Source organism: Odocoileus virginianus, chromosome 21, assembly GCF_023699985.2.
Source record: "Odocoileus virginianus isolate 20LAN1187 ecotype Illinois chromosome 21, Ovbor_1.2, whole genome shotgun sequence".
Taxonomy (NCBI): domain Eukaryota; kingdom Metazoa; phylum Chordata; class Mammalia; order Artiodactyla; family Cervidae; genus Odocoileus; species Odocoileus virginianus.
This window is the reverse complement of record NC_069694.1, coordinates 8,429,392-8,439,595: the sequence shown is the minus strand read 5'-3', so window position 1 is coordinate 8,439,595 and position 10,204 is coordinate 8,429,392.

Below are 10,204 nucleotides of genomic sequence, written 5' to 3'. Positions count from 1 at the left end.
AGGCTGGCAAGATGAGACACGCACTTTGAAATTCAATACCAATCTGAGGCAGTAAATGTTAACGAGTGGTTGGACATCAAATGCTGGCACCGTCCAGGAAAAGGGAGAGAGATTGCCCTGGGCTGAAAGTCAAGGAGGACTTAAAGGTGCCCGGAAAATCTGTGCAAGATAAGGAGAGACAGAAAGAGCCAATGGAGCTGTCTGGAGAGAGCAGGGAGCAAACGGCACAGCATTGGGGAAAGGGTCCTTGCTGCAGACAGTCAGGCTCTGGATGAAGCCTGTGGCTGTGGCTGGGAATGGTGAGATGACGCTCAAGTTTCACATCTAAACGTTTACCAAATACTTATCCTGTGTCAGGCACGATGTTCAAAACTTGACATTTTGTTTAGGTCTTACAGCAACACGAAGGAGTTAGTAATATCCCATGATCCATTTTGATGTGAAGAGACTGGCGCTCAGAGAGGTTCGAAACTAGCCCAAAGTCACACAGCAAGTGGTTGGAGGCGCCAGGGCACAGACTCAGGTCTACCAGCGTCCGACGTTTGTGTGGTTCGTGGGGGCACTTTCTGTCCTTTCCCCCTTTTCCAGGTCATCGTGCTGCTTGCAGGAGAGGATTAGCAGTGGGGATAAAGTGAGGCCAGGAGGCTGAGTGCTTCCTTCTGGCTGGTGGCCCATAGCCTCTGCCTGGTAAAGACTGTATTTCTTGTCCTACCCACATAGCCGTGGGAGTGGTGCCACGGTCATGGAGGGGAAGACCAATACTCCCTCTTTGGCCCTCTTGACCCATCTCCTTCATGTCTGTACTTTTGAGAACTTTGATATGTATTTCCTAAAAATCAGAAAAAAATAACAATAAGATCGCTCCTATTCTAATCATTCTGCATACTCTATAGCCCTAGTTAGTTGTAGTGTAATGGTACCCGAAGATTCTCTGAAAATGGACTTTTTTTCAAAAGTTAGTTCATTACTCTTTTGTAATGAATCCCAAGGCAGGCACTTAAGGGCTGTCTAATGGCACCCTCAAACTTTACAGGAATCCACTCTTCTTTATTCTTGCTCTTCCACAGTTAGTGCACTGCCTGCCGGACTAAGAAGGCTTCTTGAGCTCTAGCCATCACTTCCACATTCTGATGAACAAGAAAAGAAGATGTGAAGGATTTCTTTTCCAGTTTAAGGACATTTCCATGTCTCCATGTGTAACTCATTGGATAGCACTGAGTCAAATGGAATTACTAACTGCAGGGACACTCAGAGATGTAATTTTTACTCCAGATGGCCATGAATCCAGGTAAAACTTCATTGCTAGAAAAAAAGGAGGGAATAGATATTATAGGTGGACATGGAGCAGCCTCTTCCACAATCCTGTTAACTTATTTGATCTTTTTTATCACACAATCTTGTGAAGTGGGTATGGTTATCACCTTCATTTTATAGACAGGGAAATCAAGGCTCAGAGAGGTTAACTTGTCTGAGGCCATTTTTTTTAAGTTTTGGTTTGTTTTTTTTTTTTTTAAATATGAACCATTTTTAAAGTCTTTATTGAATTTGTTACAATATTGCTTCTGTTTTATGGATTTTGGCAGCAAGGCATGCTGCCATGGGATCTTAGCTCCCCAACCAGGGATCGAACCTGCACTTCCTTCACTGGAACCACTGGATCACCAGGGAAGTTCCTGTCTAAGGCTGTTAATTAAAGACTTGGGACTGAGCAGCATTCACTGCCCCCAAGCCTGTACAAACATATGATTGTATGTTCACTTATGCCTACTCTACGTATGAGTGGTGTTTTTTCTCTTTATATTACCTAGCTAAGATGTAAGCATTCCCTTTATACCTTAATTTAACTAAGAGAGAGTTAACAGTTTTCAAAAGAAGTGTAGCTAGGAAACCAAAGAGAAAAAGAAACCATAAAGTAATGAAATGGCTGGGCACGGCGGGGCAGAGATGCACAGATTTGGTGTCCTGAGATAACTAAGAGCCAGCTGAGGACTGGCAGGACGAGCACGGACGATGTGCAGGCTCAACTGAAAGGACTCACAGGCCTCTGTGCCTTGCCTGGCCTTCAACCAGCTGTCATTGAACATGCCTGAGGCATATTCATCAGCTAGATGTCCCCTCTAGCTTGACCAGGTATTTGGCTTTGATCTAATCTGGTATCTGGACCTTCCCCTCACTGCCATCTCTGCCCTGGCCCCGGTTCACTGAAAGTTGCTGTCTCTACCTGTTTGTAAACCTGGCGTTCAAGTGGACCACCCCCAGCCGTGTGTCCAGACCAAGGGGTAAACGTCTAGCTTGCAGCATATTAACCCAGCAAAGGTGATTCCACACCCTAATGAATGTCCAAGACACAATCAGAGCTGTTCACCCTCACGTTACCCAGACTTATTTCCCCAGGTGCTCCGTGCAGATGGTTCAGGTCCTCCACCTCCAGCCTAGGCAATGATTAATCCAAGAAAAGATAATCTCCGTCTGTGTAGTAGCAATGATCTCTACAAACGGCTGTTTCTCACACAGCCTGAGAACGCTTTGTTTCTGAATGATTCTGTCTCTCCCGTTTTTCTCTTTCTCTCTCCCACCTGCCTCCTTTTTCTTTCTCCTGTCTCCCTTCCTTCCTACTTCCCTCCCTCTCTCTCCCTTCCTTTCTTTCCCTCCCGTCCCCGCTTTCTTCCTTCCTGTTTTCCTTCCTTCCTCTTTCTTTCTCTCCCTCTTGCGTGCGGTGTGTGTGTGTGGTGTGGTGTGTGTGTGTGACTGTCAGAGAGCAAACACAGTGTCCGCTCACAATCCAGGTGGGACTCTGTGTTCGCTGCAATGCCCACCTGCTCTAAGAGAAGAGCGCATGCTCAGAAAAGGCTTCCTGGAGGACACGGCCTTGGCCAGCCCCCAAATGGATGGCTGGAAACAAGAAACGTCTTCTGGAAACAGCATGACTCGTTCTCTGGTTCTTCCTGCACACTGCAGCCTGTCTTCCTGTGTTTAGGGTCACACTGTTTCACAAAGAAATCAATAGCTGCTTCAAGGCTAGGAAAGCCATTCAAGAGGATAGCACACTACGGTTCTTTCAAACCAGCACCCCTGGTTAGCTAAGATTCATGGCTTATTTGAGAAACGAATGATTTAGGATCTTGGGCAGCTGTTTTTCTCTTTATAGATGTTGTAGGCTTTTGTGGGAAGGCAATGTTCTGGAATGAACTGAGTTCTTCCACATCCCCATCCAGGCCTTTGGGACTGGGGAAGCCTTCCATACTTAGACGCAAATACCTTTATCAGGCCCCACCCCACACAACCCTAAATGTGAAACAAGAAAGCACTGCGGACTTCCTCCTTCGCCTGTGTACACAGCCGTTACCCAGATTGGGTGTCTATCTCTCTGTTGTACTGAAAAGAATAGGTGCTTTGTTCTCCCCTCTGGCGTTGGAAGACTTTTATCCACAGTGACTTGCGAAGGCCCCGGACACTCCTTCAGGACCACGTTCATTTTCAGGGTTTACATTAGAGTCTTGAATTCAGCACTCAGAAGAGATATCACTGATTATATGAGTTGTCAAAATCTTTCTCTTTATGAAGTATGCCATGAAACAAAAAACAAAACTAGTGTCTGCTTTGTAGCTGGGAAGAGCCCCAAATGTGTCACTCGCCAGCCAAATTTGGCTTCTTTCTGGAAGTTATGGTACATTCCGACATCCTATTAGTCAGGCTCTGAGACAACTTGCCAGGCTGATAGAAGAATGAATGACACAGATTTTCTTTTCTTATCATCCAGGTCAATTCACTACTCTTTATTTTAAAATAGCAATTTAAAAAGATGTTTTAAACCACAACTCCCAGATAAAACCTGACCACCACAAAGGGTTTCATGTTAGATCTGTGAAAGTTAAGTACTTCACTTCATCCATGAATAGTTTAAGTACTTTTTTCATTCAATATAACCTTATTAAGTATATCTCACATAAATAGATTTATGATACATCCTATTGGGAATGATAAGATATACAAGACCTTGACTTTGGCCTTAGAAGCTAACAATCTGGTAATGGTAACGGCTGCTATCACTGAGCAGGCCATTTGTGCCAAGACCTTTAGCTAGCCTCACAGCAGCTGGAAACCCCATCTTTGGTACCAGCTAATCAAGGCTGGAAGGAATTGGGTGGCTGTTAAAAGTATAAGAGGGATTCCCAGGTGGTGATGGTGGTAAAGAATCCTCCTGCCAGCGCATGAAATGTAAGAGACACGGGTTCGATGCCTGGGTCGGGAAGATCAGAACCATAATTCAAATCCAGGTCTGGGTGACTCCAAAACTCATGATGTTCACTCTTCTCTCTCCTGACTCTCAATTTATCCAGGGAGTCTCATCCATTAGCATCTTATCAGGAGACAGAAACCAAATCCCTTATTTGAAGATGTTCACAGGTAAGTGAAAGATGAAAAGGGAAGTCTTCAGATACCATGGAAGTGGTCACTGCAGGAAGTAGCTACGGCCCCCGGGGCTGAGGAAACAGAGGGAAGAGGTTACATTATTAAAACTTAGCAATCACGAGGGCAGGCCCCATGGAACTGAAACTTGGACCTCTGAAGAGTGGATGCTACTTGCTGGGGCTGGCGTCTCTGAGCCCCCAGGACTGTGGGACCCAGACTCGGATTCCAAGTGCTGGGGAAGCTACAAACTGGATTCAGTGACTGCTCTGGGAAGGAACTGTCACTGCTGGAGTGAAGAAGCGTGGCTGGGGTGACACTCCCAGGACCAGGAGGCGGACAAGACAAAGCGAGCCTCTTCCTCTTTCAGCCTCGCAGCTCTGATGGCAGAAACTAGCGCAGAGCCCGCTGGCGGAACGGAGCTGCAGTCTGCAGGAGCCCAGCTGCAGAGCAGAGAAGGGGGGCTTCACGCTGAAAGTCAGCCACTTCGTAACTGGCCCAGGAGGTAGTGTGTGGATGTACGAAGACATCGCTCTAGGCACCATGTGATCATGCCTCTGATGACTCTATTGCACGTTGTAAATCCTATAGAGCTGAGAAGAGAGTTCATGGTTATGTGCAAGTCTCTGCTATCCTTGAGGGTAGGGACCATACCCTCTTTATGCCTCCCTCTTTATACGCTCCACAGCTTTCTGGCAATAAAAAGATGCCCAGCAAGAGCTGGTGAAATAAAAGAATAATTCTATTGTAATGAACTTTCATAAGCCTATATGTATTTCGATGCTGGAATTTCAAGGGCCAGTTCTGAACCCTGGGGAGGGCGGTTGGGGGGGATTCTTATCTTGTGCTGTGCCGTGCTTAATTGCTCAGTCGTGTCTGACTCTGCGGCCACATGGACTTTAACCTGCCAGGCTCCTCTGTCCATGGGATTCTCCAGGCGAGGATACTGGAGTAGGTTGCCATGCCCTCCTCCAGGGGATCTTCCCAAGCCAAGGGTCAAATCCAGGTCTGCAAGCAGATTCTTTACCATTGAGCCACCAGGGAAGCCCGAGAATACTGCAGTGGGTAGTCTAGCCCTTCTCCAGGGGATCTTCCCGACCCAGAAATCAAACCGGGGTCTCCTGCATTGCAGGCAAATTCTTTACCAGCTGAGCTATCAGGGAAGCCCCAACCTCCAAATCATGGGGGATAAAGGAATTGTTTACTCTTGGTGAGAGCGGATTATAATGGTCCTTGCTAAGGGATGGCAGAGGAGATGGGGTTTGGCTCTGGGGAGTGGTGCTCAGGCTAGCTTCTCTCAATGCTGTGTTTCTATTCAATGATGTTTGGCCCTGCCTACGACCCCAGAACCATCTTTTTCTCTCTGGTTCCTGTCCCTCCCTGTGTCTCACTATTATTAGTCTTTGGAACATGTATGTTTGCCTGAAGTCCTGGAAACACACTCTTGCATCATCATAGCACATGCTTAGAGACCTGGAGCAGAGGCAGAGTCAAGAGTGTGGACCCTGGAATTCCTTTCCTTAGTAACCACCATGAATGACACATAGACTCCTGAGAGCCCAGCCCAGCAGCCCTGTGTCAGAACGCTGGGTGAAGACTTTGAGGTCCTTGTTTGACAACAATCTCATTTTACACATACAGAAACTGAGGCTCAGAGGTGGAGAGTAAACATCTTCCCCAAATTCTGCAGCTGGTTAGCAAGACCAGGGTTTTCACACAGTGCACTGACTCTGCTTCTCTTTCTAGCATGTTTTTCAGTTGAATACAAATATTTCAGTGGAACTTACTCAATACAAGGTGCATTGTCAGAGTTCCAAGTTGATTTATATTAAATATTTTCTCTTGGAAACTATTTGGGCATTGAGGATTAGTTTCATCTTGAAGGTTTTATTTAGTATAACATAATAATACAACAGGAGGAAGGCATGGCAACCCACTCCAGTATTCTTGCCTGGAGAATCCCTTGGACAGAGGAGCCTGGTGAGCTATGGTCCATAGGGTCACAAAGAGTCGGACACTATTGAAGTGACTGAGCATGCATGCGCTCAAAAATACAACATGGTATAATAATATTTTGTTCTTAATATAATTGTTAAATAACGCACACATATAATTGTGCATTAGTAACAAAAGAAATAAACATATATAATCTAAATCCTTCAGAGCTAGGCTTTCCTAGCTAATATTTCCAACTGAGTGCAATATGAAACATAAGCTTATTAAGGATTTTCCTTTAAGGATTCAGAAGGCATCAACAATAAATTGCTACTGGGTGGAAATTCCATCGGTAACCCAAACTCGTTCCACTCTTTCATTCCATTTAGATCAGTGATCCTAACAGCTCCATGGCATCCGGCATCAAGACAAGCAGAAATGACCGGAGGAGAGGAGGGTCAAGTCATCAGAAGTCTCTCAAGGCCCTGAGAACAGCTGGACAGGATCACAAACCCCCTGAGCGCCCGCCGGCCCCCCTCTCCCCCGCCTCCACGCCCTGCAGTCCCTCAGACCACTCCCTAGCACATTTCTGACCTGGTCACGTTTAACTCTTGGATTGATCTTGCCATTGCCAGCACAGAAGGTTCCATCCAGATAAACCTACAGCAGTTCATGGAAAAGCTGTGGACAAACAAGGCTGAATAAAGACGTTTCCTCCTGTGCGTCTGGCAGGTTTTCTCGAGCCTTTTGCCAGGATTCATCTCCACCTTTTCTGGATGACTAGGGCTGGAGGATAATGTGGGATCAGGGACACAGGGAGCTTACCCAGTAAGAGATTAATTTTAGTTGCGCAAAGCTGTTTGAATGAAACTTCAGGTACATTTATGATACATGTGGGCTCTGATCCAGTGTGTAAGGCAATAGGATGAAGTTTTAACCTAACATTAATGTTTAAATTCTCTTTTGGGACCTCTGTTATGTGTAAGTCCAGCACAAATATGATAAAAGAGGGGAAAAGAATTATTCAGAGTTAAATATAAGATGACAATTGAGAAAAAGAAAACACGTTTCTCACACACCCTCTGGTACCCTTCTCTTCCCATTAGCATTTTCCATGCTGCAAGTCCACAAAGACAAATAGATGGCTGGAGCTAAAATGTTATTTGGTGGTGGTGGGAATACAGCGAGTGGGAGGGTGTGGGGAGGGGGTGAGGCATGGAGAGCTAAGTTTTCTCCTGATGATAAAAGTAGCAAAATCTTGCTGTTGAAATCTTAAAAGTACCAAAAAATGTAACAGGAGGTAAAAAATAAACTACCCATAATGTTATCATTTTGGTATTTCTTCTTCTAGGAGAGGCATATTCATACTGACTATGCCATTTTACATAGTCTTTTTTTTTTTTCTACACAAAGCATTTAAAATGTCCTATCTGAAAGCTGATATTTAAGTCTATTGTGTGGATACCTCATGTGTTTCTTCATTGTTCTTATCATCATCCTTCCTTTTAAAAAAAAGTTAAACTATTATGAAGAACTCTGAAATGAACATCGTTGTGCATCTGGTATTTTCTGTTAAGAAAGATTCCAAGGAGTGAGACTTCTGAACCAAAACCTACAGGCATTTCACAGGCTCTCTTTCTATTGCAAAATTTCTTTCCCAGCAGGGGATTCTATCTTGGAGTTCCTCTTATACAGTGCATGAAAGTATCTTGGAGGCCTTGAGCATTTTCTCTTTTTGTTTTAAAGAGCTGATATGATACTATAATAATTAAAAGTACATGGTTGCTGCATTTCTTTATGTACATATTTGATTATTAGTAAGGTTGAACATTTTAAATTCAGTGTATATTAACCATAAGGGCAAGGATTGTGTCTATTTTGCTTATTTCTGAATCCCTAGTTCTGAGGAAAGTGTCTGACATATAGAAGGCACCCAATAAATACTTTACAAAATTAATTTTTAAATTATAAACTGCTTATAATTATCTATTCAGATAATTATCACTTATCTATTCAGAATAATGTTTTTAATGATCAGATATTTGAAATGATAAAATCCAGTGTTGGAAAGTCTACAGTTTTATAACAGTCATAAAAAGTAGCAAGTTAACATTCCCACATGTGTGAATTAATTTATGTTTTTCATTTTGGAATATTTGTAGTCTTGAGGACAGAATCATGGAAAAGAAGTCACTAAAATGAGCTTGTGTTTTGGCTTAACTGTGTGATGGGTAGCAAATAAGGACCGACCGTATAGCACAGGGACCCTCTGCTCCATGTTATGTGGCAGCCTGGATGGGAGGGGAGTTTGGGGGAGAAGGGATATGTATGGCTGAGTCCCTTTGCTGTTCATCTGAAACTGTCACAACATTGTTTGTTCATTGGGTACACCCCAATACAAAATACAAACTTAAAAAAAAGTTAACTCTGTGACTTTAAGGTTTTAATGTCTCCTCCAAAAATCAAAGCAAAATTTTAAAAAGGCAACAAGTCTGTCTTTTTAATTTTATGGGACCATTGAGACAATATAATGGGATAATTATAGGTAATAGTTCAAGGTAAAACTTTCAAAATGCAAAATGTCGTATTCAAACACAAGACCAACGTACTAGCATTTCATTCTCAGAGTTTCTGTTCCAGGTCTTACTTTCCTCATTTATAAAAAGGGGGGGAGGGTTGGGATTAGTATAATACATAGGGTACAATAATAATGGTTGAATAAGCTATTTCCAAAGTTCTTATTTTGACTCTATGATTCTGAAATGCCTCATAGGTTGAATAAAAGTAAGAAATGTGGTTATAAAAAATAAACCAGTGCTCAAATATTTGAAGTCAAATCTGATTACAAAGAATTAATTTAGAATAAAGCTTTTCTTCAGATCATCCCCCCCAAAAGAAAGTTTTAATAGGATATACAGAGCTATGGATAATACATACAAAGAAAATACCCCAAAATAGAGAGGATAATTAAGATAATGAAATCCTTAAGTAAGTGTTCGTCGCTCAGTCGTGTCGGACTCTGTGACTCCATGGACTGTAGCCCACAGGGCTCCTCTGTCCATGGGATTCTCCAGGAAAGAATACTGGAATGGGTTGCCATTCTGTTCTCAGGGGATCTTCCTGACCCAGGGATCAAACCCGGGTCTCCTGCATTGCAGGCAGATTCTACCGTCTGAACCACCGGGGAAGCCTAATGAAGTTGTTATTTGTCCAATATCTGTTAGAGTAGCTAGCAGATTAGAAACAATCCAAATTCTCACCAACAGGAGAATAGCTGAGCACACTAAGTTATCTTAACCTGATTGACTGCTCCTTAGAAAATGATGACAGATATATAATCTGTATCATTATGCAAAAATGTGTATAGAAAATAGAAAGAAGTGAAAAAATAGATCACAAAACAATCTACACACTCAGGTTCACATTACATGAAAACATGTTGAAAATATATTTTTAAAAAAGAAAGAACTTGCAATGAGGAAAGCAAACAGAATGTGCCCATCAAGTTCTCTTTTTTTTCCCCAAATAAATTGACCCAGCTCAGTCACTTTTTTAAAGTCAAAAGCTTGCCCATAAGTTTAAGGACAGCTCAACAGTCTTATCCTAAATCATGATGGCTATAAAATATCTGTAGTTGTATAACAAGGCAAAAGAGTTTCTCCACAAAAGATGCATCTTCTGTCCAGGCTTGTCTGTTGCTTGACATTTCTTTTGACTAAATAATGATTAATGGGCTATATAAACAGCATGCCAGGTACTTGTATTTGGTTTTGGATAGGGAAATTATTTATAGTTGCCTGAAGCCAGCATGGCTGTCTGGTATTTCTATGAGATTGTCTTCATCTTAGAAAGAGAAAAA